Genomic DNA, 13,658 nt, shown 5'->3' with positions numbered 1-13,658 from the left:
AAAAAAAAAAAAAAAAAAAAAAAAGAATTTTGATTTTTTTATATAATTTTAAATATTAGATAGAATCTTACAAGTAGACTTGGTCCTGTATAGAGAAGACTGATGTAGTGTGGCTAAAAGCTGTGAAACAAAGTTCAGAGCAAAGGGTCTGAGAAGTGTCTCAATTCAGAATGTTTTGCTCAGCCAACAACTGGCTCCATATTCAGCTCTTGGGAGAACTGCTACAGTGACTGTTACAAATAAGGACACTAAGAAAACCTACTTGTATTTTTGATGTCTTCATTGTCGTGGCTAATTGAGATTTATCTACAGGGATAGGATTGTTAAGGTAGAGTAGAGAGAATAGAATAAAGCACATTATTTGAAAAAATGATGTTGAATCTCATTTGCAATAGTTGTAGGATTTAATTTTCATGACATCTTCCTTGGTGTCTTAGGGTTTTATTGCTGTGAACAGAAAATATGACCAAGGCAATCCTTTTTTTTTTTTAAGGTTTATTTATTTTGTATATGTGAGTACACTGTCACTGTCTTCAGACACACCAGAAGAGGGCATAACCATTACAGATGGTTATGAGCCACCATGTGGTTGCTGGAATTGAACTTATAACCTCTGGAAGAGCAGCCAGTGCTCTTAATGGCTGAGCCATCTCTCTAGTCCCAAGGCAGTCCTTATAAGGCAACATTTAATTAGGGCTGGCTTACAGGTTCAGAGGTTCAGTCCAGTATCATCAAGGCAGGAACATGGCCACATCCAGGCAGGCATGGTGCAGGAGGAGCTAAGAGGTCTACATCTTCATCTGCCAGCCTCTAAGACTGACTTCCAGGCAGCTAGGGTGAGGGTCTTAAGCCCACACCCACAGTGATACACCTACTCCAAGGCTACACATCCTAATAGTGCCACTCCCTGCCAAGCATATACAGGCCCTCACACTTGGTATTTGTTCAGCTGAGCTTCTCTTGACTACTTCCAAACAGCATTCAGTGCCTTCAATTTCCTATAAAAGTTAGCTCATTATGACTTGAATTAGAAGCCAGTAGTGATTTGTCCAAAGAAAATGTGAAAAGATATTTAATGTGTAAAATATATTATTTTGCCAGGCAGTGATGGCACATGCCTTTAATCCCAGCATTTGGGAGGCAGAGGCAGGCGGATTTCTAAGTTCAAGGCCAGCCTGGTCTACAAAGTGAGTTCCAGGACAGCCAGGCTATACAGAGAAACCCTGTCTCATAAAACCAAACACACACACACACACACACACACACACATGTATATATATATATATATATATATATATATATATATATATTTACATACATGAAAACTGAAGGACTAAGCATAGTGGCACACACTTAATTTCAGCACCTGGGAGACAGGCAGGTGGATCTCTAGGAATTCCAGGTCAACTTTATCTAAAAGGGGAAAAAAAAACAGTTTTTAGTCAAATAAAAAAATTTAATGCAGAAAGCAGATGGTAGAATTGAAATTTTTAAGATTTTTATTACAGAATTCATTCAATAATAAAATAACTGGGACACTAACTAGATAGTGAATATTTTTTCATACTTTAGATCAGTGGTTCTTAAATGTCAGTTGTGACCCCTTTGTGAGGTTTGAACAACCCCTTCACAGGAGTCACAGATCAGATATCCTGAATATCAGATGTCTATATTATGACTCATAACAGTAGAAAATTACTGTTATGAAATAGCAATGAAAATAATGGGGTTACCATAACATGTATTAAAGGGTTATAGCATCAAGAAGGTTGAGAACCATGGGTTTAGATAAAGGTTTTATTTTTTTTAATTGAGAAATATTGAAAGCATCTTGTTTTCTGAGGACAAGGAGGTGGGGGTAGGGGGAACTTATTGATCTTTCAGAGGAGACCTAAGTATAATTCCGAGTTTCCACTTGAGTCTGCTCACAACTGCTTCTAACTCACCTCCAGAGGATCCAACGCCTGCCTTCTTCTGGTCTCTGTGGGTCCTGCCCTCAAGTGCACAGAGACACATACACATACATGTATGTATACACATACACAGAATGTGTAGCCCTGGCAGGCCTGGAACTCATTAGGTACACTAGGCTGGACTTGAACTCACAGAGATCTGCCTGCCTCTGCCTCCCAAATGTTGGGACTAAAGACATGTGCCATTACACCCCGAGTATTTTTTCTTAAGTAGCAGACCCTACTCCAGGTAGATAACTACAGAGGTTGGTAACAAATGTGTAACAAGCCTAATTACCCTTGTTTTGTGAATTGCAACAGTGCTGAGAATCATGTTAGCTGTTATGAAGAGCAGAGGTGATCACTGGCAAAAGAAATAAAAGTCAACAGTTAAAAGCTCTGGCTATTCTTCTGGTCCTGGGTTCAATTCCCAGCACTGACATGGCAGCTCAAACCTGTAGCTCCAGTTCCAAGGGTTACAACACTCTAACACAGACATATATGCAGGTAAAACACCAATGCACAGTAAAGTAAATAAATCTTTTTTTAAAAAGTCAAGGAAGCTGTGGAAGGAAAATGAATGGATATGTTAATTAATTAAATGACCTGTAAAACTGAACAAGCTAAGGAACAAGGGAAGACAATGAGGGAGAAAAACCATAACAGCTCAAAAGCCTTTGGCTTCAGTCACACTGAAGCACCATTTCAGTAAGAGCTACAAGCTGACCAAGAAGCTCAGAACCTTCTGAGGTGACCGGTTTGTGGTTCCTGGCTATGTAGGCAGTTCAGTGGATGAAATGCTTGCTGTGTACACATGAGGACCTGCTCTAGTCTGCTTTCTATTGCTGTGATAAAAACCATGACTAAAAGCAACTTGGAGAGGAAAGGGTTCATTCAGCTTACAGTTGTGGTCTATCAAAAATACACTGGGTGTGTTAACCACACTTCAGGCCCCATGCCCACCCAGTTCAACACAAACTAACTCGAGTGTTTTCATACACATATACGATTTGTCTCATACTGCTTTGTATGGGTATTTTTAAATCGTATTGGTTTTGAACTTGTGTATTTGTGTTTCCACTTTTGTGTGGACTTTCGGGTGGGGGTATGTTTCTTGTTTTGCTTGTTTTTAAAAGAGAGAAACAAAAAATGTTGAGTGGGTGAGAATATGGAGAAGAATCTGGGCAAGGACCTGAATACGGGGTAATAGAGAAAAATATCTAACACCAACCTCTATCCCACCCCCCCACACACAGTGAAAGAAAATAGGCAGCTGGGCAGTGGTGGCACACACCTTTAGTCCTAGCACTTAGGAGGCAGAGGCAGGCAGATTTCTGAGTTCAAGGGCAGTCAGATCTACAGAGTGAGTTCCAAGACAGACAGGGCTACACAGAGAAACCCTTGAAAAAACAAAAAAAAACAAAAAAACTAACAAACAAAAAAAGATAGGGATATAATCACCACAGATATACACAAATAAGTACCCTCAAAATTTCTACTGCTAAATTCAGCTATAAATACATGTCACTAACATGTTAAACTTCAAGTAGAACTATATTGCAGTACTGCAATTCTCTCATGCCATGACTCAGACTTCATAGCTTTCAACATTGTCAACTCACTCACTGAAGATATTTTTTCTCCCTGCACTGGAATGTAGTCCTAGCCCAGTGATGCTCAAAGTGTGGTCTGATCTGATGACCTCTGGGGTTCAAATGCCTTTCAAAAGATCATGAGATATGTCCCTTTTTACCTACCCCGTGAGACCAAGTTTTCATTATATACTTCAAAATATGTCACAACTGACACCATAGAAGCAGATGTAAGAATCCTGCTGCCTCTAATTAAGCACGATACAATAACTTACAAACATGAAAATGTGCCAGGTGTGGTGGTCCATGAATAGAAGCAGACAAAACTCTGTGAGCTTTGAATACATAGGAAAACTTTGAAAAGTTTTTCAAAACTTTTATTTATGTTGTATATTATTAGGTGTTCAAATATATCAAACCAAAAAATGCAGAGAAATAATAATCTAATATCAGTAAGATACATACTTTTAATATTTTACTTTCAATTTTGTAGCCATTTCATTTACACTTTATTTAGAACTCTATACAGGGGTACACAGGGTAGGATGGGTCTCTTAGTTGCTGTTCAACTCAGTTTTTGTAAATTTTGTAACACTCTCTCTTTAGGTCACATTCTTTCAACTATTAATCTGTTTATACTTCCTAACCTGCTGCCTGGCAAGAATTGATAATTTTTTCCACCTGAATGTCATAAATAAATGTTATCTCCTCTGAGATATTTAGTAACTTATACTCTTTTTCCTTCCAGGGAGTTTCAATACTGGGAAAAACAAAAAACAAACAAACAAACAATTGACCTAAGATCAAGAGAGACCCATAAACCAAAGACTCTTGGTTGTTCTTCCTGTTAGCATGAGCTAGCATTCTGCTGATGATATCAGAGACTCCCAAGGGAGTCCTATGTAGCCTTGGCCACAGCTAATTTTCAACAGTGGCATTCATTAGCACTTTCCAGTCACAGTGATTCCATTTCTCCCATTTCAGTCCCAAGAACTGCATCCTTAAACAGCTACATAAGATTGGCTGGGTCTCTTGGCTTCTGGACAACTCAATACTATTCCCTCAAGTCTTGTATTTCACAGAGAATTGGCAGATTTTCCCATTGCTCAAGAGACACCTAAGGTATCTGCCTACTTCTGAAATTGTGTAACTAGCGCGTTTGTTACATGGCATGCTGTCATATCTCTATTTGCACCATAGTCCTTTAAGTTAGTGGGAAAAAGAATCTTACTTAAATTGAGCCTGGTAGTGTACACCTTTAATCCCAGCACTTGGGAAGAAGAGGCAGGCAGATCTCTAGGTCTGTGGCTAGTCTAGTATAGATAGTGAGTTCCAGAACAACAAGAGCTATAGAGAGAGTGTCTTAGGGTGCCTATTGCTGTGAAGAGACACCATGACCATAGCAACTCTTTGGGGATTTCTTTGTTTGTTTGTTTTGAGAGTTTTTGTTTTTTGTTTTTGTTTGTTTGGTTTTGGTTTTCTCTGCATAGTCCTGGCTGTCCTGGAGCTCACTCTATAGACCAGGCTGGCCTGGAACTCAGAAGTTTGCCTGCCTCTGCCTCCCAAGTACTGGGATTAAAGGCATATGCCACCATTGCCCAGTGACCACATCAACTCTTATAAAGGATGCATTTAATTGGGATTGGCTTACAGTTTAATATATTGTCATGGTGGCAGGAAACATTACAGCATGCAGGTAGAAATGTGCTGGAAAGGTAGCTAAGAGTTCTACATCTAGATTGGCAGCAGTAGGAAAAGAGAATGACACTGGGTCTGGCTTGAGCATCTAAAACCTGAAAGCCCATCCCCTAGAGATGCTTCTTCCAACAAGATCACACCTGCTAATAATGCCACTCCCTATGAGCCCATTTTCATTCAAACCACTATAGAGACCTTGTCTTAAAAAACAAAACATAAAATCATAACTTATGCAGTATGCTTCCACACAAGAGTCTTATCAGGTAGTTGCTAGACTGAGTGTCTGCCTTGCTGCTGGAGTACCTGGAGCCACCAGCACACCAAGTAGGGGAAACAACACAGTCCATAATGGGGATCCTCAGTCTACGTTTTCCTGGGTAGGAAACAGCAGTCTGGGACGATTGCTGTGTATCCAGGTGCTGCTGGTTGTTTCTCCAGGAATTGTACTCTCAGCCAGGAGCAGTGCCTAGAATGCTCATTCTTGACAAGCATTGATGCTTTATAAGTAAAGCACCTAGAGTTGGGGACCGAGATCCTCGGTCCATGCTTCCCCTCAGTGCATCCACATGCCAGGCAGGAAGGGGAAGGCACAGCCTGGGATGGGGGCAGAAGCAGGTTTGATTCTGAATGCCAAGAGTGCAGAGAGGTTGGAAGAGAGAAAGCCTTATCTGGAATCCTTGACCAAGAGACAATCCTTGCTTGCTCAAACCTTTATTTGATGATGGATGTAATGCATATACCTTACTCAGGGTGAATCAAGGATTAAATACCTTTTGTGGGAAAGAATAGCCAAAAAGGGAAACTCATTGGCCGAACACTCCTGGCCAATCTAGATACCTCATTATCATGGAGAACTCCAGGTTTGTATGCTACTTGACTGATTGCTGTGATACTCAGTGGGTATCGTTTTTCAGGGCAGATAGAGTTAGGCAGGGGGTTGGCCCCACTCCTACCATTCTCAATTCTGAGACTTACAGGGTTTGACCTCACTCAACCCTACCAGTTCTTCTGTCTGGTGGTGTGGTCCACTTGCCCCACAGGTAATTTCTCTGGGAATGTAGTCTCAGCCAGGAGCAGTGCCTAGAATGTTCATTCTTGAGAAGCATTGATGCTTTACATGTAAAGAGCTAGAGTATATGATTGATAGTTGACCCTACAGGTTGTGTCTAAGGTAAGAAGGTCCCTGGAATGAATAGTGTATTACTCTGAATCTAGGTGGGACAATAGGGACAGAGAGGCCTCCCTCAGTTTCTGGCATAAGGAATCTATGGCTTTGGTACTATGTAGGCCTTATGTTAACAGACAGACTTGTGGGGAACTATGAAGGACAAGTATTGGAATTGTTTTCTCAAACAGCTACATAAAGTTGGCTAGGTCTCTTAATTGTTGGAAAATTCATTATTGTTCTTCAGTATTTAAACTTCCCAGAGGCAAACTACCTAAGCATCTCAGAGGAGAGACATTATGTCATTCAGGGGAGAAAAGTATACATTTTTGCCAAGAATCAGGGCCAAGTTTTCTATGCTCGAAATAGTCCCATCTACTTTTATTGCTAACTTGAGAGTGTAGAATATGGCAATCCCTCTATCTATCAGGTCAGATGGGGGACAAGAGAAGACACTAGTTGTCAAGGATAAAAACAATGCTCTGAAGGTCCATTCTCTTCTCTCATAAGCTAACTGGTATGATTTGAAGATGAAGCATAGCCTTTTAATTTCCCCCACAATAGCACACAACATTTGCTACTATTCTTTTAAGAAACCAAGGATTTGGTTTCACTTGGACAACTCTGTACTTACAACATTGTGAAAAGAAGCCTCCATGGTGAAGACTGATGCTCAGAGGTAATTAAAACAAACATTTCAGCAATGTTCAGGAAACCCCTGGGCTGTCAGAGACAACCTGCCATGATATGGAAGAGACTGGGATGTCTCAGGCCATGCTGTCTTTGTGTCACCTTAGACACTGGCCCCACTTTCTCCATACTTTTTGCATCACATCATCCACATCCCACTTGACCCAACTGGCAAAGTCTAAGCTAATCCACTCTAGTAGGATGTATGTTGATACCATGAGAATGTGGAAGCTTTTTCCATGGGCCTGAAGTTAGTTGTATAAGACAGACACAAGAGCCACTGGAATATTCTGTGCTTTGCTTAGCTAGGCATACAAAAGGTGTTTCATCAGTTAAATACCCCCTCCCATGTATGTGTATGTGTGTCCATACACCTTTTAGTAGACTTTAAAATGAGCAGTAACAGACTAATGGATTAAAACAGCCCCATCCATTAGCACATTCCATGACAGCTGTTAAGTTTGAAAGCATTAGCAGCTGATTCTTGTCGCATTTAGTAAAAGAGCACTTTTATGATAGATATGAGTTTTCTCCAAACAACCTCTTCTTGTACCTAAGGGATATTACTTTTGCTCGGTAGCTAGGCTCCTTTTTTGTCTTAAAAAAAAAAAAAAAATCATTGTTACTTGGTGGTGGCACATGCCTTCAATCCCAGCATTCAGGAGTTAGAGGGAGCTGGATCTCTGTGAATTGGAGGCCAGCCTGGACTACAGACTGAGTCCAGGACAGCCAGGCCTACACAGTGAAACCCTATTTCTAAAATCCAAGACTAGAAGATGTGCAGATGCGGTGGAGAGATATTCAGCAGTTAAGAGTACTAGCTACTCACTCCCAGTACTCACATGGCAGGTCACAACTGTCTGGAACTCTAGTTCCAGGAGATCTGACACCCTCACACAGGCATACATGCAAGTAAAACGCCAATGCACATAAAATAAATTTTAAAAAGTCATTGTTGGTTAATAAATATATTCTGCACATAGGGACAAATATAAATTGATATTGTAACCTTCATCAGAAAAGATGTTCCTAAGGCATTTATACAAAAGGACACAGAGACATTTCAGACAGTCCTTACATATCAAAGCACCAAATAAGAAAAGTGTAAAATAACACATGGAATAAAATGAAATACAGGTTTCCAGACTGATAGTATTTCACTTCAAATTCCTTTGAATATTTTTTATTTACGTGTGTGTGTGTGTGTGTGTGTGTGTGTGTACAGGATCTCTTAAGGACCAGAAAAGAGTGTCAGAACCCTTGGAGCTGAAGTTACCACAGTTCTTTTGAGCCACCTGGCAAGCTGTGATCTGGTCTTCATGATACTGCAGCCATGGTCTTACCCACAGACCCATCTCTCTCTGGCCTTTGTACCAAGTTCTTAAAGGAGACTCTCTGTAGAGATGAGGTAGATAATGTATGCAACAACAACAACAACAACAACAACAAAAAAAAAACATGAAAATAAGGGCCCTACAGGAAGTTCCCTGTATTTGTAACCAAAGATAGCAGAGAATTTTATGGCAGATGGGAATCTGAGAAGGAAAATGGGGAAGCATAACATTTTATTAGGCTAGAAATAGTGAGAGTTGCTGGTTCGTGGGATCAGAACTGAAGATAGTAATTATCTGCATTTAGCTTGTTTCCATTTGTAGAAAAGCTAGGGTAAAAGGGTTGTTACAGCACAGAGGTAAAGGAAGCGCCCTTGTGTACTGTTGGCCTGCCAATATGCCTAAGCAAGAGCATTGCACTGGATTTGTTTTCCACTTAGATCTCCTTTGTTTTTTTCCTCACTTTAGGCATCTTTAAAAAGTTAGCTAAAGCTGAAAGTTCAAAACAAAGAAAAAAAATCACATTCCATGCTTATATAAAAGAATTCTGAAAATATTTTCCTTAGAATAACATATTCCTTTAGTACACATTAGGCCTCAAACCCAGAACAAATAGCTAACTGAGGTGCCTATTTAACATATCAAAGTAGACCTAGCCATCAGGTTGTTTCAGTATCCCTCAGTCCCTACCTGTTACCCAGTTTGGCTGGATTATATAGGGAAGGGCAGCCCTGCCTGGAGACTGGATAGGAGTGCTGGGTTTGAGATCTAACAGTACCATGTGTCAATAATGAATTACTTGATAGCAGAAATTTTAATGCCAAAGCTACTGTCACTTGAGATGAAAATAAATCTTGGAGAAAAGAATTTAAATTTTTACCCAGGTGGTGGTGGTGGTAGTAGTGGTGTACGCCTATAATCCCAGCAGAGGCAGAGACAGGCAGACCTCGGTTAGTTCAAGGCTCACCTGGTCTACAGAGCAAGTTCCAGGACAGTCAGGACTACATAGTAAAAAACAGAAAAAAAAAAAGGTTTTTAATCTACACGGTGGAAAAGCAGTGTAAAAACTCAATTCTAATCAACTTAAAGTTCTTTTGAAATATTTTTGTTTTTGTTTTTTTCTCAAGTTAGATATTGTTGGATGGAGGAAAGCAGCATTTTAGTGAAATTTTTCTGGACCTAGTAATTTATGATCTGGCAGGCCTACATTTTTCTCTGTCATCCTTTCAATCAGTAATCTGAGCAGCTGACACTTTGCTGATATAATTAGTGTTTAAATATACTGACATTACTACAGTGTTACTAATATTACAGGATGGTACTTTCATTCTAACTTCAGAAGCAGCACTGTTAATAATCTGGTTTCCTTCAGTTAATTAAACTAGTTTTAAAGGAAGATTGAGTTGGCTCACATACATGTATACAGGCCAGGAACCTATTAGAAGGTCCAGTTACATTACAATTTCACTTTCATGCTAGGCATCATTATTAGACTGCAGGCTGATTAACTCTTACATACTATTCCCGACAAACTTACAATTTTATTTTCACTTGGGTGTGGAGAAATTGAGTGTATTTTATGTAAATACATGAATTCTATTCATAAATTTAAATTAGAAATAAGCATTTAACAAATGAAAAAGCATGATACTAGAAAAAAGGCTTGCTTTTTAAAAATTAGTGCAAGATTTCACGGATGCCTTAATCACATTTTGCAACTTAGACTTATTTATTGGACAACCAACATCCCTAAAATAAGCACTAAAATCTTCTCCAGGAATAAGTATGTTTAGGAGTGTACCTGAACTAGCTATGCAATAAAGACCTATCTCTTTCGTTCTCATTGCTCTAATCAGTCCATCTTTCTTCTTGCTCCCCAGTTTTAAGGACATTACTGTGTATGTATGAGTGTTTGCCTGCGTAAATGCATGTGCACCACATACCCATGGAGGCTCGTTTGTGAGCAGCCATGTGGTGATAAGAAACTAAACTTGGGTCCTCTGCAAGAGTAGCAAGCGCTCCTAACCACTGAGCCATCTCTCCAGGTCCTTCCCCCGCCCCACCCCCTAGTTTTTTGAAACCTACTTCCTACATTAACAGGCATTTCTTTGGCACTACAATTTACAGAGCAAAAGGAAAATATTGTGGGAAGAATGCCACTTCTCTGCTGGGTTCTCATTGTTGTCCTTTAGTCCTCTTTAAAACATTAATACCGATTTCTTAAGCTTTAAAAGGATGAAACGATCCTATTGAGATTAATAATTTTAATTATTTTTTATCTTATGTGCATTAGTGTTTTGTCAGGTTCCCTGGAAGTGGAATTACAGACTGGTGTGGGCTGCTTGTGGGTGCTGGGAACTGAACCCAAGTCCTCTGGAAGAGCATTCAGTGCTCTTAACCGCTGAGACATCTCTCCAGTCCCTGAAATTAGTATTTTTTTTAATGTAACTAAGTAAGGAAATTTGCTAAAAGAAACCCCCATAATTCCAAGAACTTTTCTCTAGGAAAAAGATCGTTGCTTTGTTTTAAAATATGGTGATAGGGGGGTGGAAGACGGTGTATTTCCTTTTGATCATTGCCTTTGAACATAATCTATGTAATGTAATATACCATGTACTTGACGCAGGGTGGGGGTGGGGGGAAAGATCAGCTCCAGTTCTGGCTTAGTAAAATCCGAACAAAGACCTCCCTGAGAAAAGGTTTCTTGTTTCTACGCAGGGCTGACTTATTTTGCTTCAGTCTGCACGTGGGGGCGGAGGTGTTGACTGGCAAACCCCGACTCTCCTTAAGCGTGGCTCCCAGCTCCGGCTTCTGGGTACACGGACGGTGGTCCAGAAGCGCGTCTCCCTTCATATTCCCACATCCCTAGCGAGGCCAGAAACCAATACGACGGGGAGACCCAGAGCCAAGGCTGGTTTCTTTCAGGTTCCCCCGGACCTCACCTTTTTTTTTTTCCTCTCACACCGCCCACGCCCTCCTGCTCGCTCCCCGCCACCGGCGCGCGCGCCCCAGATCCGGTGCCGCCTCTCGCGCCCGCCTCCCGACGGCTGCCAATCACAGCTCTCTGCAGTTCCCTGGTTACCGAAACAACGGTCCTTGGGCGCCTTGGCCACGCCCCTTCGGAACTGCTTCCCGCCCTCCGTGGTCTTTGCCCAATCACTAGCGTCCGAGTGTTCTTTGGTTCCCGCCTCCCCGCCCCGGCCCTCCTGAAGGCCCTCCCCTTTTTCTGACGGACGACCGAGTCACCTGACCTACGGGCGCTCCCTCGGTGGAAAGCAGGAAGAGGCGTGTGCGTGAAGGGGAGGGGCGCGAGAAGAAAGCGGCGGGGACGCCGGGAGTGGGGCGGGGAGAAGGCTTGTCAGTCGGATCTCGCGAGAGAGGACGGAAGCCTGTGGGAGCCCGTGGCCTTTAAAGTGCGATCCAGCCCTCTCCTCCGGGGCTAGTTTGTAAACACGGCGGGGCTCCGGGCTCGCGGGGGGGCTGAGAGGACCATGAATTAGTGACCTGGGAAGGTGAGTGATGGTGAAAGGGCCACAGGCTTGGAGGTTATAGGGAGGCAGAGGAAGAAGGTGCTAACATGGCGACGTCGCTGCCTGGAGTCCCCACCCCCCGCCTCCCACCCCGTTGGCGCCCCCGCTGTGGACCCCGACCCTCCGGACGGACGGCAGTGGCCGCGCCGCCGCCTCCGGCCCGGTGGGCCGACCGGACCGTTAGGTAACGCGCTGCGGCTCCGGCCCCTCCCTCGCGCGCTTTCCCCAGCCGGAGCGAGAGGGAATAACGGCTCCTCTCAGACCCCTCCCTCCAATGTAGCCTCTTGTGTGGTCACTTGAGAGGTCCCCGGGGCGCTCTTGGGATCCGCCCATCCGACGGGGAGACCCCTGCCTCCGGTCCTTGATCGGGCTGCCGAGAGGGCCCACGCTGGGCTCCCCACCGGGGACTCGGGCGATTGAGGGTTTGGGATGGTGCGGTGAAGGATCGGGAAGCCTGACTGACAGTCTGGCGGGGGTCTCTGGCCTCGGTGGAACGTGCTGGAGCCAACGGTATGGAGAACCGGGGAACTGGTGGTCTCGGCCTTTTCTGTCCTTTCTGCCACCCTCACACTCCCACCCCACCCCCCTTTTTCCAGGTGGGGCGGGGCGGAGGTGTGGGTGCAGGTTGATTCTGCTATTCCCCCCCCCCCCCCATTTACTTCGTCGGGTGATCTGCAGAGCTTTTGTAGAGACCTAATCTGTGCCTTTTATTACCCCAGGGACAAGGAAGAGAGGTAGGGAGGGATGTGTGTATGTCTCCCCGTGGGGCCCACTCATTGAACCAGACCTTGGAGGAGGTGGGAACTATTTTTATGCACATAGGTAATATAAAATTGTCCTTTCTTTAATGGAGACTCTTAGAACTGAGGAGGTCGAATATAACTACCACCAGTAAAATGGAGTAAAAGGGATTACTCATGATAGACCCTAGGCCCATTGACTAATACCTAGATTACCTTGTGGAATCCACAGTTGGGGATTATAAATTAGGGACACATTTACACCACATGCATGTAATGCTGTATTTGACATCTGAATAAACACTGACTATTCTAAGCTCAATTTGTCCTGTTTGAAGGAATTCTCAACCTTGGTTATTGTCAAGTAAAACATCATTCAGCCTCAAATGGCCTGGGTCTCTTGCACCCAAATTGTGAGACTTTATAAAGGCTTATTTTAAAACAATTAACTCTGGATGACTTCCTGAAATAAGAGTCTTGTACTTAAATTTGCTAAACCTATTTGAAGAATCCCTGCAATAAACTTTTTTCAAAAGTATAGAAATAATAAGGGTATGCTAAAAACATATCCTATATAAGCCAAGAAAACTAAGTACATGGATCTTTAAGGCCATAGACAGGTGAGTGATAATTAAGCTTCTAGGTCTTAAAAATCATTAATAAATAATTGGAGAGATGTTTAGAGATGTTTTCATGGGTATTTAAAATTTTAAAGCTATATTGTTTTGAAATGATACTATCCACTAAATATTTCATGACTAACATTAAGTCAAGAAATCTAGGATTTTTTTTAATTTTTAAGAAATCTTGAAAACTTTTGAGTTTATTATTTATCTGTACTCTCTTAATCAATTATATTGCTAGATCTGGTAAATAGCTTTACCATTACATGCTGGTTCCACTCATTTTTGCTTTTAGGCTCTTCCAAAATGATGTGTTTCTGTGAACTGGTACTTTCTT

General features: G+C 42.2%; 1 protein-coding gene across 1 annotated transcript in view; it reads left to right on the top strand.

Moving 5' to 3' along the window:
- Nucleotides 1-11,750: 11,750 nt before the first annotated feature.
- The window catches only part of Atf2 (activating transcription factor 2), a gene marked incomplete at its 3' end in the record, with an annotated part of 63,051 nt that continues 61,143 nt past the window's right edge, over nt 11,751-13,658 (top strand). The window contains exon 1 of the mRNA XM_031373207.1: nt 11,751-11,940. The remainder of the gene's footprint in view (nt 11,941-13,658) is intronic.

The sequence above is a fragment of the Mastomys coucha genome, unplaced genomic scaffold, assembly GCF_008632895.1.
Source record: "Mastomys coucha isolate ucsf_1 unplaced genomic scaffold, UCSF_Mcou_1 pScaffold15, whole genome shotgun sequence".
NCBI classification, from domain to species: domain Eukaryota; kingdom Metazoa; phylum Chordata; class Mammalia; order Rodentia; family Muridae; genus Mastomys; species Mastomys coucha.
This window is presented reverse-complemented; position numbering and strand designations above follow the sequence as displayed.